At 41.6% G+C, this 20,988-nt stretch overlaps 1 pseudogene across 1 annotated transcript; it reads left to right on the top strand.

The window, feature by feature from the left end:
- The first annotated feature begins 17,905 nt into the window (after positions 1-17,905).
- Positions 17,906-19,697, top strand: LOC112621233 (annotated as a pseudogene). Its single transcript, XR_003118690.1, has one exon. The product of XR_003118690.1 is annotated as a protein phosphatase inhibitor 2 pseudogene (transcript).
- The last annotated feature ends 1,291 nt before the right edge of the window (positions 19,698-20,988 follow it).

The following is a 20,988-nucleotide window of genomic DNA, read 5'->3' as shown; positions in this document are numbered from 1 at the left end:
TAAAAAAAAAAAAAAAAAAAAAAAAAAAAAAGAAATAACTAAGGAGTTTCTCTCTTTCTTGCTCTCTCCTCTCTCTCTCTCTCTCTCCCCCCCAACCCCCCGCCCCGCTTGCGCGCTCTCTCTCTTCTTACTCTCCCCACTCTCCCCAACCCCTGACCTGAGGATCCACACAATAGCTAACCTTGCTAATCAATCAACTCTCAAAGTCTATTTTTCAGAGACATGGGATTCCTCTTTCTCACCATAGAAGGGTTCTGATTCCACATATGTCACCTAAGACAAAAATTGAGTGTTTCAGAGAAAACAAGCTCACCCATCTCCAACCAGCACTTTCTCTCATGGTTCCGGATGAAGACCATAACATTAAGCATTTCTACAGTACCTTTCGTCTTCCAGTACTTTCCACACACAGCTCCAGAAAGGAGGGAGTGGCGGTAGGCTGACACATCACCTCCAAAACCCTAGACCACTGTTTTTCAGGTGGCTAGTCTACACTGTGACTGTTTAAATAAAGCAGAAACCAGATAAAAGCTCATTCAAAGGGAATAGTTATAGAAAGACAGTGAATTATCTACGGGGCAAACGAAAGTAATAAAATGTTCAAGTCCCCAAACGTAAGGCTCATCTCTGCTAAGGGTGAGTGACTGTGGAGTCAGGCACGCCTGTTTCAAATTCTTATCCTGCCACTTACTATCTCCATATCCTCTGAAAGCATTAATATTCTCATTGGGGAAAAAATGGGAGAAATTACCTACCAAATAGGTTTAAGTGAATTAAGGTCTAGCCTAATGATCAGTAATGGTGGTGGCAGTAATAATAATATGCCACACATCAATGACCCAAATTTTAGAGTGTAATTTATTATGGTATAGAGCTAAATATTCCTAAAATATTAAACAGTTTGGAGACCCTTGAAAGTGTTGAAAAAGTAATGTGTTTTCACTTTTGAGCAATTTGCAGTTTGGTTTTTCAATGGTTTTAAAGTCTCTGCAGCTGACAGCAGGGCTTTATTCATGCAGCACCAGAGGGTAAGCCAAGGCCCTTCCATGCTTGTGGAAGGATATCTGGGTGCGAGAGATGTGCCATGTTATAACCATACAGTCTTCTCCAATCCACCACCACGTTCACCACCACTATTTCCTTTCTGGGCAGACTTGGAGGTGGCGTTATTTGTAGAAGGAATTTCTCCAGAACACAGAAAGGCTTCCCAAGAAGTACTGATTTAAGGATAAAAGTTGTTGGTTAGTTTTATGAGTGAAGACAGGAGTGAAGAATGTGGAGGCTTACAATTGCTTTCTCATCAGCAGAGAACTTAGACATGCAAAATAACTTTTTAACCTTGTAGATTTAGGACAACATCTCCCCTTGAATACAACTAACCAAACTGGGCCTGCTAGAATTTTGAATGTCCAACTGGATGTTCACTGATGGCTTTAAAATTCTATCTCCAGCACAGATCTTGCCTATGAATTCCCAAACCATCAATTCCACCTGGGCATCTCAAATTCCACATGTCCAAGTCTGACCTTATCATCATCTTCTCAAATCTAGGCCCGTCTTCCCCACCTCCTTTGAATCTCTCTCAGTGCAACTTCCTGGATCTGGTCTCGCTGGGTAGAAACTGAGGGGTCATCCTCGGCACCATTTTCTCCATCTCTGCAACATGCATCACAGGCAACCCATCACCAATTCTTGTCCATTTGCACTCCAAATAACCATCAGGTCTCATTACTTTTCTCCAATTCCATGGCCAACAACCTACAGGCCCAGGAGACCAATCTTTGCTGCATGAACTAGCCCTCCAGCATCTGCCTTGGCCCTGTCCTATTCTCTTCCTCACAGTGACCAGAATAATCTTCTCAAAACTCAAAGTTCTACCTTAAAACCCATCTGGAAATCCCATTGTCCTTGAGTAAAGGAGAAGATCCTGAGCATGGCCTAGAACGCTCACCATGCTCTGAACTCAGACTTCCCTACCCTGAGCTCCAGCCAGAGAACTTCAATTTTACACCCACTCACGCCAAAGGGTATTTATCTATCCATGTTCTTCCTCTCTCAGAGGCTCTCTTTCCCCTAACTCCCTCTTCCATCCAAACGATTCCTACTTTCCCTTCAAAGCTTCATGCAAAAATCGCTTTCCAAAAAACTGACTTGGTCAGGTTCGTTGGTTCCATATGGTCCCATGTGCTCATGGAACTGTATCTCTCTTTCATTGATCTCCTTTCAGTCTGCCTTGATTCCCTCACAACACACTTGTGCCCGTGTGTCGCTGTGTGTCCCCTGCTAGACTGTAAGGTCAGTGAGAGCAGGGACTATGTCTGGCTTGCCCACCATTTTAGCCTCACTGCCAAGCCCAGTGCCTGGTAAAAACAAGGCACTTGGTGAAAATAGATGTTGAATGAATGAATGAGTGAATGAATGTACAGAAGTATATGACACATCTAACAGGAGGATGGGGGAAATTTGAGTGTAACCTTAAAAAGAGTTCTTCCATAAGGCCGGGTACAGTGGCATGCACCTGTAGTCACTGCTCAAGAAACTGAGGCAGGAGGATGGCTTGAGCCCAGGAGATGCAGGCTGTGATGTGCTATGATCATGCCCATGGACAGGACTATACTCCAACCTGGGCAACAAGCCAGATCCCATCTATTTTCAAAAAAACTTTCTGTAAGATAAAGTCTCAGAACATGGCAAAGGAAGGGCAGAGGGGATATTGTTTCCCAGGAAAATACTACAGCAAATTTGTAGGAAGAAAAGGTGCAAACACTTGGCTACCCTCCCCTCACATCACCCCTTGGAATCTCAGCTTTCCAACTGAGGAAGTAGGGGTGGTAGTGCTTGGAAGAAAGGAGGAAAATGTTGCAAAACATTCTAAAGCTATCAGGACAAAATGTATACGTGCCAGAGAACATGAGGTAGAAATTGTACTTATCTATAGTTTTAGAAAATGAGCAAGGAGGCTGGGCGCAGTGGCTCACATCTGTAATCCCAGTACTTTGCAAGGCCAAGGCAGATTGCTTGAGGTCAGGAGTTCAAGACCAGCCTGGCCAACATGGTGAAACCCTGTCTCTATTAAAAAACACAAAAATCAGCAGGACATGGTGGCATGTGCTTGTAGTCCCAGCAACTCAGGAGGCTGAGGCAGGAGAATCCCTTGAACCCGGGAGGTGGAGGTTGCAGTGAGCCGAGATCACACCATTGCACTCCTGCTTGGGCAACAGAGACTCCATCTCAAAAAAAAGAAAAGAAAATGAGCAAGGAGATTTCAAAAAACACCCATGCATTTTATATCCCTTACAAATCACATAGCTCCATCTTATAAACCCGTTGAAAATTTCTAATGAATGAGGAGAAACAGTCCTCAGCCCTCCTTCAAGGTATCCAAGGGAGTGAGACCAGGCAAAGGTTTTGTATGTCACAACAGCCACATCGTGTTCCAAAAGGAAGATGAGTAGAGATCTGTCCCACCCAGCAACAAAGAATTCCTCAGCAGACAGCAGAACCTGATCTGCTTCCAGGCTGAGATTGCAGGATGTTTGCCCAAATGCTGCAATGACTTCCAGTCATGCATTTGTTTGGTTTCGGTAATTACTTGTTCATTTAAAAAGAAAAAGAAATATATGAAAATGAACACTTCTCTCACATGTGTACCTACATTTCAAATAAAGGTTTCATGAGGCATCTTGAAGGAACTGAAACCGTAGTAACGCAACAAGAAAACCATCCTGCAGAAAAACTGGCACCCTCCCAAACAGCTATCATTCAGTTCTTTCCAGCACAAAAAGGGAAAGTTTATTTCTTTGTTTACCTTTAAAATTTCAACTTTAAAGCAACATCAACAACAATCTGACATTGCATTTCAAGCAGAACAACAGCATTCTAAACTCCAGCGTTATAGAAAAGTGAAAAATGGATATGCGGCTGGTTTCTCTTGCCCTGGCTCGTAAGATTGAGAAAATGTTTGAAAAGTAAATCCCAATTACAGGTGGTGGTGTCGCACATTCAGCCTTCTCTTATCCCACCTGTCTTACTCTAGCTTCTCTACCTGGGCTACCTCCAAGCCAGCACAGAGCCCTTTTCTTCCAAGTTTGCTAAACTTTCATCTTTACCTCTCTGACATTTTCTTGCCTTGGCAAAATTCCTAAAGCTTTCAGGGTGGTTAACAAACAGTAGGTGTCAGCCTAACGGTTAAGAATTCATGCTCCCAGATGATAATCATCAGTAGATTGTTCTGGAAAATTAAATACACCTGGGCCAAGTTTCTTAAGGCTGTACTCTTTGGAGATGTTTCAATTTATTTTTTAAAAAAAAAGAAGAAACAGTTCAAGAATGTGAACTTCATTTCTCACATATATTTTCCTAAGCTTCTTTTCTTCCCCCCTCCCTTTTTTTTTTTTTTTTTTTTTGATATTTCACTATGTGCTTTGGCTTTTCCCCAGATTTTTAACTACTCTTGTCCTCTCTGACATGTGAAAAATGTTCTTGCATTCTGCCATCTTAGCAAGGGCATCGAATGACAAAAGAAACTTCACTCCAGAAGTCCTGATGGCACTGTCGTTAGATTCAGACTCACCTATCTGCAGAGACTTCCAGAGGCCAGGACGAACAGCACATGGCTCACTTGATAGATGGGGCATTCATTCAGGGATGCTCACTTAGTGCCTGCTATGCACCAAACATTGTGCTTGCAGTGAGGCTCCAAGAAACTACTGGGGATGTTCCAGTTCTCCAGGAATTCCCCTCTGTTGTGACTGATGGACTAGAACAGAAGTAGGCACAGGCCGTACCAGCAGAGCAGACACTTGTTATAGAGGGAAGGCCGGGAACACTGCTTGTGATGTGGCTACTGCTTCACTGGAGGGTGAAGGTAACTAACAGCCATTCCAGAGAGAAAGGCCAGCAGAGACAAAGGCACAGAAACATGGAAGGACAGAGGGCGATGGACACACAGGTGTTTCTAGGTGGCCAGACCAGATCACAGCAAGAGTGGCAAAAATGAAGCCTATAAATATCTGTTGAAAACAGATTATAATGGGAAAAAATTTTTGCAATCTATCCATCTGACAAAGGGCTAATATCCAGAGTCTACAAGGAACTTAAACAAGTTTACAGGGGAAAAAAATTCAAAAAGTGGGCAAAGGATATGAACAGACACTTCTCAAAAGAACACATTTATGCAGACAAAAAAACATGAAAAAAAGCTCACCATCATTGGTCATTATAGAAATGCAAATCAAAACCACAATGAGATGCTATCTCACACCAGATAGAATGGCGATCATTAAAAAGTCTGGAAACAACAGATGCTAGAGAGGATGTGGAGAAATAGGAACGCTTTTACACTGTTGGTGGGAGTGTAAATTAGTTCAACCATTGTGGAAGGCAGTGTGGTGATTCCTCAAGGATCCAGAACCAGCAATCCCATTACTGGGTATATACCCAAAGGATTATAAATCATTCTACTATAAAAACACATGCAAACATATGTTTACTGCAGCACTATTTACAATAGCAAAGACTTGGAACCAACCCAAACACCCAACAATGACAAACTGGATAAAGAAAATGTGGCACATATACACCATGGAATATTATGCAGCCACAAAAAAAGAATGAGTTCCTGTCCTTTGCAGGGACATGGATGAAGCTGGAAACCATCATCCTCAGCAAAGTAACACCAGAATAGAAAACCAAACAATGCACGTTCTCACTCATAAGTGGGAGTTGAACAATAAGAACACATGGACACAGGGAGGGGAACATCTCACACCAGGGCCTGTTAGGGGGTGGGAGGAAAAGGGAGGGAGAGCATTAGGACAAATACCTAATACATGCAGGGCTTAAAACCTAGATGACGGGTTGTTGGGTGCAGCAAACCACCATGGCACATGTATACCTATGTAGCAAACCTGCATGTTCAGCACATGTATCCCAGAACTTAAAAAAAGAAAATATATTTTGAGAGTTTTGAGGTGTCATGCTAAGGAGGTTGGATTTATCCTGCATTAAGAGGGGAAAACACAAGGTGAGCTTTCCATCTAGCAAGGGGTTCAACCAGGAGCTCTACTAGAAAATATAATGCACTGTGTTTCCCCTGTGGCTGGAGGAGAAGTGCGCATTGGAAGAGCCTAGAAAGGAGAGCAAAATACCTTCCGACTGACGACAATTTGGGGAGGACTTCACAAAGAGGGTGGCCTTTGAGCAACACCTTGGAGGATGAGCAGAACTGAGCCCATGAGAGACGGTGGTGAGGAAGGGTGCTCAGCTGAGAGCAGAGGCACAGGTTGGTGAGTGGGCATGTCTTACTCAGGAAGGAGCCTGGGGTCTTCTAGGCTTGGCCTATGGCTGTTGGAGGTTTGCAGCAGGAGAAAAGCTGGTAAGTTACTCTGAGATCCCATTGCGGAGGTCTTTGAATGCCTTGTTAAGGATGTTGTCCCGAAGGCAACAGGAAATCTGCAGGATTAGGATTTAGAAGTTAACTCCGGCAACACGGGCTGGATAAGGAGTGAGACCAGACAAGGACACTAGTCCAGAGGCCACTGCAAAAAACAGGCAACAGATGAGAAGAGCCTGGTGGCTGAGGCAGGGTGTGCTGGGGGTCATGCTGCCCAGCCTCCCTTGAAGCTGGGTGTGGCCCTGTGGAAGGTGAGCAGGAGGGGCGTGCCTGACTACCAGGCCTACCCATCAATGCTCCCAGAGGGCCTCTTTAGTACCTTTTTCCTTCCAGCTGGCAGGCATAAAGCTGACCTCAGAGTGGCCCTGGAAGCCCAATAAACACAGCTGAGCCTTCAGCAGCTTGAATCCCTGAAACGACTGCATGGACAGGGCCACACTGGTGACCAGCTGACTCACCCAGAACTGTTACATGACCAAAAACTAACCTTCTATTGGTTCTGTGCCATTTTTTACTTTGGGATCTATTTATTGTACCAGCAAAGCATACCCTACCTAACATTGATGGTTAGATGGTACCGTGGAGATGGAAAGAGACCGTCAAAAGATATGGTACAGGTTAGTCCTCAAGACTTGGCTACCCATTTTAAGTGGAAGGTGAGAGAGAAGCGTGAAAGATGGCACCAACATTTGCAACCTGAATGAAGGGGCAGGTGGTGAGGCCATTAATCTGAGAGTGACCATGGGAGGAGAGGGTTTAGAGGAAGGCAATGAGATTCACCTGGGACCTGCAGAAGTTGGGGTATCTGTGGGGAGACCGGGGTGGGGCTATGCAGTGGGCAGTTAGGACCACAGTCATGGAGCCTAATCATAGAGGCCAGTAAAGCTGCCCAGTCACCTCCACAACAGCCCAGGCTGCCCAGGAGGCCTCCTTTTGTACTTTCCTCACACTACCAAAAAAATGCAGCAAATGTCAAAGACACACAGATTGTATTAATTATTTAAAATATCAGTGACAACAATAGGCGAACTCTGAATGAGTTACAGGTGATAAATTATTCTGGGTTTTAAAAACCCCCACTCTGCCCCTGACTAGCATAGCAGGAAACTTAGTCTCTCAGGGCCTCTGTTTTCTTCCTGTGTAAAATGGATGCCTCTGTCCTTGCTGTGTGGCTGGGAGGAATAAATGGGGTGATGTAGTCACCAGCCCATTACACAGGGCTCAGATAATCACCGGTATGTGTGATTACCATAAGCCATTCTTCTAATATTGATAACAACAGCTGACATTGATTGAATTATTCTTCAGTGTTCCATCTGATCTACCCATTTAATCTTGATAACTCCTTGAGGTAAGTACCCCCATTTTCCCCACTCTATAGATGAGGAAATAGACCAGAGAGGTTAGGTAGCTTGCTCCAGGTGACACAGCTAACAGCAAAGCTGGGCGATGGACCCTGCAGGCAGAGTCTGGCTCACGGGCTCTTTCCTGCCACATGACACATCCATGGCAGGAGGCACAGTCCTCTCGGGAGCACGGTGTCTCCTTCCTCCTCAGCCCTGACCTAGGATGCATCTCCAATGACTGCGAGCATTTGCTCATCATTTTCACGGAGCATTCAGCAGCAGAGCTGGCAGTTCTCAAGAGGTTCTAGGCGGTTATGGGAACCTCGACTCATTCTTGAAGAGCAGTTTCACAGTAACGGGAAAAAGTCAAGAATTCCAGAGAAATAAATGCCGGCTGGGCAAAATAACCCTGGGGCTTATACAATGCTCTTAATTTTTCAAAGCATGTCCACAGGCTGCATCTCATTTCCAAAGGGTATTGGATACAAGCCCTTCAAAGGCCCAGGGAGGGAACTATGGCACCCTGGCAGAGAATATGGAAACTCTCATGCTGGAAAGAGGCTGTTCACTGCACCTGGCCCTCCTCTGTCTCATGCTGAAACTTCATGAGCCACGAGGACAAGTGCGATGGGAGAGAGGACAGAGATGGTCATTGTGACTGCCCTGGCCCTCGTGTCAATTGCAGGACCCATCCCATTTGGAAATAGCACTGCTGCAAAGAACCCTCTCAAGAGGCTGCTGCCACTGTCATTGTCACTGGTCTCTCTCTTTTAGGCTTTCCTATTACTTGTTTCAGTCTGGGGACAAGAGCAGACTGGGGTGCAGGCTCTGCTACAATGTACTGAATGTTAAAGTACCAAAAGGCTAAAACCAGAGCAGCAGGATGATGCTTGGGAATACTCCAGGGCTTGGGGTAGCTCAGCCCCAAGTGCTCTGATTGATGGAGTGTAAATTCCCAAACGGGAGACCCTGCATGCTGTGCTGCCTCCATGTTACCAACAGGATGCCCAGGCAGTTTCAAAACCGAAGAGTGTGGAGGTCTTCTGTAGGGGAGGGGGTCTCTGACCCTGTCTGAGGGACCCTCTCCAGCACTGAAGCTGCCACGGGCATCGTGGCCAGTCCTCAGCCACCTCCCCAGCTCTCACCACTGGCATGCAAGGGAAGCTGTGTGTGCTAAGGCCTTTTCTCCATGCACAGATGGCCTCAGGCCCCTCTCAGGATTCTGCAGAGCTGGCAGAGGTCCCTCTCCCGGCCAGGATCCTGATTGCCAGACTTCAGCACCCATGAAACCCCACCCTCATCTTCCTCACACAGACTGAGAACTGCATTCACAGTGGGTTTACCCACTGACAGGTCTAACAGAGCACTTCCACCACAGGCATTTTTTAAAAGCTGCCCAGGGGGTCTAATAAGCAACACCATAATCGATAAGACCCACTGATTCAAGCTCTTCCGTTTGCTGATGAGGAAGCCAGGCCCAGGATGTGAAAAGATTTTCCTGTATCACACAGCTACGAAGGAAACCCGGTCATCCCCCAGCATGACACAGATGCTGAAACAACTTCAATATTTTCTCTAGGTCTAGAGGAGGGACATCACCTCTTTCGGGGGAAGGGGTAAATTGTCTTTATTTACTTACACATAATACACATTTTAATGCTGAACATTCTATGGGATCTATAAGCTACTAGAAGTAATAAATGAGTTACCAAGATTACAGGATAAGAAAGTAATATCCAAAATAGTACTGTATTTCTAAATACTAGCAACAAACATCAAAAATGGACATTTTAAAAACAATACCACTTATAATAGCATTAAATTTTTTGATACTTAGAGATAAATCTGACAAAAAGAATGTTCATCTATACACTAAAAACTGTAAACACTGCTAACAGAAATTTAAAAATCTATTAAATAGGGAGAAAGGCCACGTCTATGAGTTGACTCAGGATTGTTAAAATGTCAAATTAATCTATAGATTCAATGCAATCTCAAACAAAATGCCAGCAATATATTTGTAGATATTTACAAGCTAATTCTAAAATCAGTATGGAAAGCAAAGGGCCTCTTATAGCCAGAACAATTTTGAAAAAGAAATAAGGTGAAGAATTACACCTTATTTAATTGTGTTTGGGGCTTATGGCTTTTTAAATTTTTTAATCAACAGATAATCATTGTATATATTCATGAGGTACAATGTGATGTTTGATATATTCATACATTGTGGAATTATTAAATCAACCTAATTAATATATCCATCACCTCACCTATTTATCATTTCTTGTGATGACAACTTTTAAAATGTACTCTTTGCAATTTTCAAATGTGCCCTACATTATTACTAGCTACAGTCACAATGCTGTGCAATGCATCACTAAAACTTACTTCTCCTATTTTTTTTTTTTTTTTTTTTTTTGAGATGGTGTCTCACTCTGTTGCCCAGGCTGGAGTGCAGTGGCACAATCTCGGCTCACTGCAACCTCCACCTCCCAGGTTCAAGCGATTCTTGTGCCTCAGCCTCTCAAGTAGCTGGGACTACAGGCGTGCGCCACTGTGCCTGGCTAATTTTTGTATTTTTAGTAGAGATGGGGTTTCACCATGTTGGCCAGACTGGTCTCGAACTCCTGATCTCAAATGATCCACCCGCCTTGGCCTCTTCTCCTATCTATTAATAATTGAAATTGTACATCCTTTGACCAACATCTTTCCTCTCCCCCTCTTCTCCAACAGACTCTGTCTCCGCTTTCTCTACCTGCTTCAATGTGAGTATTTCTCTTAGTTGTTCAGTATGCAGGAGTCTTTCACCTAGTTTCTGCTTTCTCTCAGGGAGAATTGATCCATATATAGGTGTTCATTAGGTGCATCCGTCAGAAAAGGGATAGTCAGGACCCTCCTACTCCACCATGTTGCTGATGTAACATCACCTCTTGATTTTAATCCTCCTTAGTGAACAATCATTGGTAAAAGCAACTTCTAGCTCTCATTGGTAACAGCAGCTTCTCCCCTTAGCAAAGCAGACTTCATGGCAGGGAGTGCTTAGGCTCAAAGAAGGAGCAGTATTTGGTGATAAACAGGTGCTGGAAAATATTCAGAGCAGCAAGAGCAGAGGTGTGGATGCGGGACCTCCTGAGACCCACAACAGAGACCCAGAGTAAATCGTTCAATGGGATGAGCATAAGGCAGTGAAACAGAAAGGTGAGAGGCAGATTTAAATGATGTATATCCTTGTAACTATCCTTCAAAACTAACTCCCAATTACATTAATATGCTATATGGTAAACCTATGTGAGAGCAATAACGTAGACTCCCTGAGACTGACCCTGTATGGCAGACACATCTAAATGTGTGCTCTGAGCTAGGAAATCTGGCAGCACCAAACCCGTAGATTTGTTCCTTTTCTATGAGGAACATCTGAGCTCCAAGCCTGGCCCATGGAACACAGGCCGTACTGGGGATCAAGGCCCTTTGTTTTGGGTTAAGTGAAAGTTGCCAGTTGAAGACTGTTAGAGGGAGGGTGCTAAGAGAAAATGTGATGTCAGCTGCATGCCTTTTGCAAGCAGTTGCGGTTCTAATACCCAGCCTGCCACCACTGGGCCACGCAGTTCTCCTGTCTAGCCCACTACCACTGGACTCTCTCCCCTGCATGTAAGTTCCCAGTAAAACCCATGTCTCATTTGCTGGCTCTGGGTCTCTCCTTCAGCCTCTTGCATCTAGTGCCATCCCCACTGGAGTCAATAGGGACTCGACACAACACATGCATACAGAGATTTAAGTTACACCATGTGTAATTCTATCTTATAGCAGTTTCAAGAAGCCTGCACCCCAGGAGCATTGAAGGGTAATCAAATCTTACTAATCATAGGAAATAGATTCATCTAAAGAAGAATTTTCCAATTGTTGGAGCTTTTCTTAAAAGGCATGAGCTGCTGACAAAGTAAAGAGCTCCCTGTTGCTTAATGCATTCAAGCAACTGGATGCATTCAAGATGGGCTGGATGACCATCTACCTGGAAGGTCAAAGAGATTTTTACCTTAGTAGGAAGTTGGTGGGAGGACTTTTAAGGAGGCTTCCAATCATGACAGATTGTGGTCTTTTGGGTAAGAACTAAGGCTTCACCTGGGTTTGAACCCCATCTCTGCCCCTTCCAAGCTGGGTGACCCAGGCAAAGTATCTAACCTCTCTGTCCCAGCTTCTTCCATAGTGAAATGGGGACATGTATCAGTGTCTACCTCATAGGGTGATTATGACGATGAAACAAGTTGTTCCATATCAAGGGTCATGGACATCATCAATGTTGACTAAATGTTGGTCACTGTTATGATGGCGTTGTTGTTATGGATTGTGACTCCCCAGCTTTCATTCAAGGAGATGCCACTGAAATGGGCTGCGCAACACAAGACATTCCTGCAAGCACAGACCAGGCACAAGACACACAGTGTCCTTCTGACAGCTCTTTTTTTCCTTTATCAAAATGAAGCATAAGATGAATGGGAAAAAGATGAGACACAGACTTTAAAAATCAATATCCTTATAACTATTCTTAAAACATAATCACTAATTATATTAATTATATTAATACTTATATAGAAGTGTAAGTCTGGTCTATCTTATTAGATAGAATTCCAATGTGAATCCACCTTCAACCCTCTGAACAGCACTTCTGGTGAGGGAGGGTGGAAATTCACACAGGGGACCCTTCCTGCGTTTCCACCCTTTTTCCCAGATGCTGCACTTTTCAGAGAAGTTTGCCTTGAACTTCCATGCACCACCTCCCACCCCCTGCAAATTTACACACAGAGCACCTTTGTGAGCCGTAAGCCAGAGACTGGGCACGGGCAGAGCACAGAGAGGGCTTGTCAAAGTAAACGAGTTGATTCATGTGCAAAAATCCCCCAACTGCGTTTACAGATTAAATTGGAAAAACTTTCAGCTGCTTTTGGTTGAAAATTCCACTCAAGTATTTCACTGGATGCCCGTGCCTTCAGCACATGGTGTTCCAGTGCTTGAACAATAGTCTGCACGTGCAAACACAAAGCTCAGTGGTCTGTGAGTGGCATGTGGCTTCAAAAGGTCTGTGTCACCTGATGGCCAATGGTTTCCTGCCTATTTGCTGTATAAACACATCCTTGTCCATGGATATACTGAATTAGTGATAAGCCCACAAAGCTTAACAAGGTTCAAGTGGAGGGCTCTTGAATTTTCAACTTCACAGCACTAGATGCTTGAATAAATCTAGCAACAGTGAATTCATTACTTTGTTGGCAGCTTGTGCCTTCTAATAGAGAGCTCCACTGATTAGGAAGAGACAGCTGTAGATCTCACTGTTCCATATAACAGCCACCAACCACTGTGGCCTTTGAACATTTAAAATGTGGCTAATCCAAACCAAGATGTGCTGTATAGGACCTGAACTCAGCTCTGGGTCAAGCAGACCTGACAGATACGTACAGAACTCTCCACCCAAAACAACAGAATATACATTCTTCTCATTGCCACATGGCACTTACTCTAAAATTGATCACATAATCAGAAGTAAAACACTCTTCAGCAAATGCAAAAAGAACTAAAATCATAATAGTCTCTCAGACCACAGTCCAATCAAATTAGAACTCAAGATTAAGAAATTCACTCAAAACCACACAACTACATGGAAACTGAACAACCTGCTCCTGAATGACTCCTGCGTAAATAATGAAAGTAAGGCAGAAATCAAGAAGTTCTTTGAAACTAATGAGAATGAAGAGAGACCGTACTAGAGTCTCTGGAACACAGCTAAAGCAGTGTTAAGAGGGAAATTTATAACACTAAATGCCCACATCAAAAAGCTAGAAAGATCTCAAATTAACAACCTAACAACACAACTAAAAGAACTAGAGAACCAAAAGCAAACAAACCCCAAAGCCAGCAGAAGACAAGAAACAACCAAGATCAGAGTGGAACTGAAGGAGCTAGAGACACAAAAACCCTTCAAAAAATCAATGAATCCAGAAGCTGGTTTTTTGAAAAAATTAATAAAATAGATTGCTATCTAGACAACAAAGAAGAGAAAGAAGAATAAAATAGACACAATCAGAAATGATAAGGGGGATATCACCACTGACCCCACAGAAATACAAACAACCATCAGAGAATACTATAAACACCTCTATCCACATAAACAAGAAAATCTAGAATAAATGGGTAAGTTCCTGGACACATACACCCTCCCAAAACTGAACCAGGAAGAAATTAAATCCCTGAATAGACCAATAACAAGTTCTGAAATTGAGGCAGTAATAAATAGCATCCAATAAAAGCCCAGGATCAGACAGATTTACAGCTGAATTTTACTAGAGGTACAAGGAAGAGCTTGTACCATTTCTACTGACACTATCCCAAAAAATTGAAAAGGTGAGACTCCTCCCTAACTCATGTTATGAGACCAGTATCACTGTGATACCAAAATCTTGCAGAGATACAACAAAAAAGAAAACTTCAGGTCAATATTCCTGATCAACATTGATGCAAAAATCCTCAACACAATACTGGCAAACCAAATCCAGCAGCACATCAAAAAGCTTATCTACCACAATTAAGTCAGCTTCATCCCTGGGTTGCAAGGTTGGTTCAACATATGCAAATTGATAAATATGATTCATCACATAAACAGAACTAAGGACAAAAACCACACAATTATCTCAATAGATGTAGAAAAGGTCTTTGATAAAATTCCACATCCCTTCATGTTAAAAATTCTCAATAAACTAGGTATTGAAGGAACACACCTCAAAATAATAAGAGTCATATATGACAAACCCACAGCCAATATCATACTGAATGGGCAATAGCTAGAAGCATTTCCCATGAAAACCAGCCAAAGACAAGGATACCCTCTCACCACTCCTATTCAACATAGTATTGGAAGTTCTGGCCAGGGCAATCAGGCAACAGAAAGAAATAGAGTATTAAAACAAAAAAAGAAGAAGTCAAATTATCTTTGTTTGCAGATGACATGGTCCTATATCTAGAAAATCCCATTACCTCAGCCCAAAAGTTTCTTAAGCTGATAAGCAACCTCAACAAAGTTTCAGGATACAAAATCATATTGCAAAAATCACTAGCATTCTAATACATCAACAACAGACAAGCAGAGAGCCAAGTCAGGAATGAACTCCTATTCACAACGGCTACAAATAGAATAAAAAGCCTAAGAACAGCTAACAAGTGAAGCACCTCTTCAAAGAGAACTACAAACCACTGCTCAAGGAAATCAGAGAGGACACAAACAAATGGAAAAACATTCCATGCTCGTGGATAGGAAGAATCAAGATTGTGAAAATGGCCATACTCCCCAAAGTAGTTTATAGATTCAATGCTAGTCCCATTAAACTACCATTGACATTCTCTGCAGAATTAGAAGAAATTATTTTAAAATTCAGATGGAACCAAAAAAGAGCCTAAATAGCCAAGACAATTCTAAGCAAAAACAACAAAGCTGAAGGCATCAGGCTACCCAACTTCAAATTATACTACAGTAACCAAAACAGTATAGTACTGGTACGAACACAGACACATAGACCAGTGGAACAGAATAGAGAACTCAGAAATAAGATTGCACACCTCCAACCATCTGACCTTCAACAAACCTGACAGAAACAAGGAATGGGGAAAGGATTCCCTGTTTAATAAATGGTGCTGGAAGAACTGGCTAGCCATAAGCAGAAAGTTAAAACTAGACTCCTTTTTTACACCATATACAAAAATTAACTCAAGATAGATTAAAGACTTCAATGTAAAACCCCAAACTATAAAAACCCTAGAAGAAAATCTAGGCAACACCATTCAGGACATAGGCATGGGCAAAAATTTCATGATGAAAATGCCAAAAACAATGGCAACAAAAGCACAAATTGACAAATGGGATCTAATTAAACTAAAGACCTTCTGCACAGCAAAACAAACTATCATCAGAGTGAACAGAAAACCTACAGAATGGAAGAAACATTTTGCAATCTATCCACCTGACGAAGGTCCAATATCCACAGTCTACAAGGAACTTAAACAAATTTACAAGAAAAAAAAAAAAAAAAAACATTAAAAAGTGGACAAAGGACATGAACAGACACTTCTCCAAAGAAGACATACATGTGGCCAAAAAGTGTATGAAAAAAGGCTCAACATCACTGATTATTAGAGAAATGCAAATCAAAACCACAATGAGATACCATCTCATACCAGTCAGAATGGCGATTATTAAAAAGTCTAAAAACAACAGATGCTGGTGAGGTTGTAGAGAAATAGGAATGCTTTTACACTATTGGTGCAAGTGCAAATCAGTTCAACCATTGTGGAAGACAGTGTGGCAATTCCTCAAAGATCTGGAGGCAGAAATACCACTGGACCCAGCAATCTCATTACTGAGTATATACCCAAAGGAATAGAAATCATTCTATTATAAAGATACATGCACATCTATGTTCACTGCAGCACTATTCACAATAGCAAAGACATGGAACCAACCCAAATGCCCATCAATGATAAACTGGATAAAGAAAATGTGGTACATATACAACACGGAATACTATGCAGCCATAAAAAGGAGCATGCCCTTTGCAGGGATATGGATGGAGCTGGAAGCCATAATTCCAAGTGAAGTAACGCAGGAACAGAAAACAAAACACTGCATGTTCTCACTTATTATTGTGAGCTGGATGATGAGAACACATAAACACATGGTAGGGGATGACACACTGGGACCTGTTGGGGGTGGGGGGAGGGAGAACATCAGGAAGAATGGCTCAAAATAAACAAATAAATAAATTAGACGTGCTGTAAAATACACACCAAATTTCAAAGAGATAGTACCCCAAAAAAGTCAAATAACTCAATAACTTTTTATAGTGATTATATGTTAAAATTTGTTTACATTGGATTAAAATATATTACTAAACTTTTACTTTTCTTTTACCTTTGTCAGAGGGCTACTAGAAAATTTTAAACTACCCATATAGCTCACATTATATTCTAATTAGATAATCTTAACCCAGAGTATTTATGAAAACGAGAATATCAGAGGTAGCCCAGGAATCTGCACGGTTAACAAGCATCCAAGTGACTAAGATCACGGCTATTTGAAAACCCCTGACACAGCAGTGACTTGAAGCATGAGTCAGGACACTTGGATTCTAAACATCATTCAGTTCTTCTTACCTGGGCCTTAGTCTCCTCATCAATAAAATGAAGGGCTTGGATTAGATCTGGAAAGTTGTCTGATTTAAGGCTTCCGATCCCATTACCCACTGATTATTTGTCCATAAACCTAGGCCAGCAAAGATCCCCAGAGACTGAATGGACCCAGATGGGTACCAGATTCAGGCAGGTGTGACTTTAGGGAGGCTTTCCTGGTTTTCACATCCTCCGGAGGACTCTGAAAGAATGTTCACCCGGGGGCTTCCCAGAGGAGTACAGCTAACTCCAGGGGAACCACATGGAACCTTGTCTGCATCAACATCCTCATCACCACCAACTGCCCAAGGACTGCTATGTACAGCAGAGCCCCCCGATATGTCCTAGAGCCGACTCATACCCTTAGGCTGCCCTAAAAATGGCCAAGATTCCATGGATCAAACAGAAGAACCCAGCCCATCCCAAGAAAGGTGACTCGACTCAACCTACCAACCTATTCAGCCAGAAGAATTCCTTTTCAGAAGCAGATTGGGAAACCAATGTTTTCCCGCTGTGGAACTATCACTTTCACCTTTCCAAGAGGACTCTGACAAAAGTTGCTAACCCACTCTTCAGAACCTTTGAAATTCATCTTCCTAACTGAAGGGAGGTTTTCCATTGGGAAAAAAATGGTTCATTCAAAATAAGAATAAATGTGTTCGGCGTCGGCGTCGCTCCGCGCGGCGGGGCTCTAGGCCGAGGTCTCACCGCGAGCTGCGGGTGAAGCGTTGGCGGCTAAGCGCACGCGAAGAGTCGCCACCCGTTTGGCGTTGGCTCTGGCCCCGGCGTCGTCGAGTCCTGACAACCGCTCCGGTAACCGGTTCCGAGACAGTGGGTGCGGCCGCTTTAGCCCTGACCGGGCTCCACAGCTGCCTGCGGGTCTCTGCTAGTGCCGGACCCTTTCGTAGCGGACCCTACGACGAGCTGCGACCCTGAGCCAAGAGAGGGAGCCCCGGCAATGGCGGCCTGGACAACCTCGCACCGGTCAATCAAGGGGATCCTGAAGAACAACTTCCTCTATTGTGGCGTCTGCCGAACAGCCCCACGGGAGTGTGGACTAGGAGCTGAGCAAAAAATCCCGGAAGTAGGATGAAATGAACATCCTGGCAACATATCATCCAGCAGACAAAGATTATGGTTTAATGAAAACAGATGAACCAAGCACTTCTTCCCATCGTATTATGGGTGATGATGAAGATGCATGTAGTGATACAGACACCACTGAAAACATGGCACCAGATATCTTAGCTAAGAAATTAGCTGCTGCTGAAGGCTCAGAACCAAAGTATCGGGTTCAGGAACAAGACAACAGTGGAAAGGAGGATAGTAACCTCTCACCTGAAGAACAAGAAACAAAAGTGACAATTTGAAATGAAAAGGAAGCTTCATTACAATGAAAGAATGTCAAACTAGCTAGCTAGTTTCAAAAAACCTACGTGATGATGACGAAGATGAAAAAATGTTAGAGACTGCAGATGGAGAAAGCCTGAATACGGAGGAATCGAATCAAGGATTTACTGCAAGTGACCAACGGCAAAACAAATCACGAAGTTCATAGAAGAGATTGGTTCAACGCTGTAATTGTTTGTTAGATATAAACCCTGTTACTATAATTGCTTCTTGTTCTCCACAATTCATGACTTAAGTACCAAAATGCATACCAGTTATTATATATTGCCAAAAATTAAATGATAAACTTAGAGACTGATTAGACTGAAAATGCCTAATAGATGTATATATTCTTGTGCCTAGTACTTTACCACCAATACAGTGTAATATCATCGGTCCAAAATTGCATTAATTTTGTAAATACACTGGTTAATTTGTATTAGTTATTATATAGCTTTTTATGCTTTAGAGGTTAAACAATATATTTGGGGGAAACTATTTTCATCACTCTAAATGTGGTGGTAGCTCTTATATAGTTTGTCGGCTTTTTTTTTTTAATCAAAAGCCAACTGAACAACAAGACATATAGACTGATAAATATTCAGGCTGAATAGTATTTTAACACTTGTCTTCAACTTGATTTGTCTGTTTAATTGAAAAGGATTATAAGAGTTACCGTTGCATTTTCTGGCCTACTACCTTTAAAACTCCTGTTGTGTTTCTTTGTATTTACAAGGAAAGGACTGAACTTTTTCTCATCAAAACTGGCTTTTTTCCCACAAATAAATTATCAGGTTAAACTTGCACTAATGTCTGCTCTGTTTTTTGTTTTGGTTTTTTCTGTTTTATGTTTTTGGTACACTGGGCAGACTTCAGAGCAACTTTTTTTCAATAAATATTCTAATGTAGCTATCTCGGCATTCCCTTTAAATACCTGTCTTAACCTCCTGCTTTTATTTCTTACTCCTTTCCACACATACGCACAGAATCCTTTACCTTTTAAAGGATCATTAAGATTACATTAGGAACTCTTTCTGTCACTCTTCTGTGATTTGCTGCAATATTGAAATTCTTATTTTGACCATCACTGCCTATTCATTCTTCTAATACATGAAGAAAATAGATTAAGTAGCAGCAGTACTATAGGCAGGAAATACAGTTTAACTGCTAAATTTCTATACCTCTCTGATTTACAGCTTGCTAATTAAATTGCTATTATTAGTTTGTTTGGCTTAGACTTAAGAAAACAACTAACTGAGGGGTTTTTTTGTTTTCTGGGTTTTTTTTTTTTTTTTTTTGGCATGAGGAGAGAATTGTGGGTAACCAGTGATATGATTATTACTGAATACACAGACAGAAGTAAGCCTGGACATTGTTTAATTTAAAAACTTTAAACAGTCACTGCCTTAAGGGAATATTATAATACATACTATGACAAATGTACATTATTCTTCTAACACAGTAAGAATTACTTGGAATATTTTCCTGAAATGAAGTGCAGGAAAGCCCTGTGTGTCTTGGTTTAGTGATGGTTTCATTTCTAGCCAATTATTTGTATCTTAATTTTTTGTTAGTACCAAAATAATCTGTTATATGAACAGACTTTTAAAATAATTTCTGTATATTATATATATAAGAAAGCTTTTATTGAACAGCTTATCTTCCACTTGCAAGTTTATGGAAATATCAGTATGTCAAAATAAATAAAAAGTGAGAGAATTCTCTGATATTAGAAGAATGTGCTTATTATTTTGATTTTTTAAATGGGATATAATCAAAGTACTGCTGAACTATAGGTGCAGTATTCTACTAAACATTTCAGCTAGTAATACCACTGATTTAGCAACAAAACTGTTTATGTCTGTTTTCTGAATTTAGAATGTTGAGATTACTTGTTTAAATCTGTTTTGGGGGATGTAGAGATTAAGTCTGTACACACACGTGTACATATATTCACGCACCTTCTGATTTTGGTTTTCTCGTTTTTGAGTTCTTAGAAAGTATTCACATACTCTTTTTTTGTAGAAGTAGCTGTTGTACAGTGAAGAAAAGGATAAGCCTTTAAACAGTTGATTCTGTTTGTGTTTTCTACAAATTATTTTTTGAAATTTAAATTACAAGCAAACTCGTTTCCTGGTTTTCAGAAATAGATGATTATTTCAGAGCAGTAAGACATGACAAACAGCATGCTCAGGAGGATTTTAGGTAGTCAAATGCAGCTGAGAAAAGTTATTTTCAAGTCCTAAGTTGCTCATTGATATGGTATGAACTAGTCAAAACATGAACCATTATGATTCAAGTTAGATTTTCTTCTGGAGAGACAGATCTGAATGTTCATTTCTAGCCAAAGTAGATTTTACTTTCAACTTTTTAATCAATATCACTTTCTGTGCTTAACTCCTTGGTGTTGCCTTGTCTGTTTTCATTCATCTAAAATTCTGCAGGGATGACTAAAATTTGACATAATGGTATAAATGGATTCTTAAGAATAACTTTAAGTTGAAGATTAAAGCAAGATGCCATTTTCCCCATGACTTTCATTTTGTTTACATTTTTCCCTTTAAGTTAGTATACACTACACATATATAAAATACAATAATATAACAAAACATAAATGTTCTTATTTTATAGAAGAATAAAATGTCTGATATT

Source organism: Theropithecus gelada, chromosome 3 (assembly GCF_003255815.1).
Source record: "Theropithecus gelada isolate Dixy chromosome 3, Tgel_1.0, whole genome shotgun sequence".
NCBI lineage: Eukaryota > Metazoa > Chordata > Mammalia > Primates > Cercopithecidae > Theropithecus > Theropithecus gelada.
The sequence above is the reverse complement of the archived record's forward strand: the minus strand, read 5'-3'. Positions and strand labels throughout refer to the sequence as shown.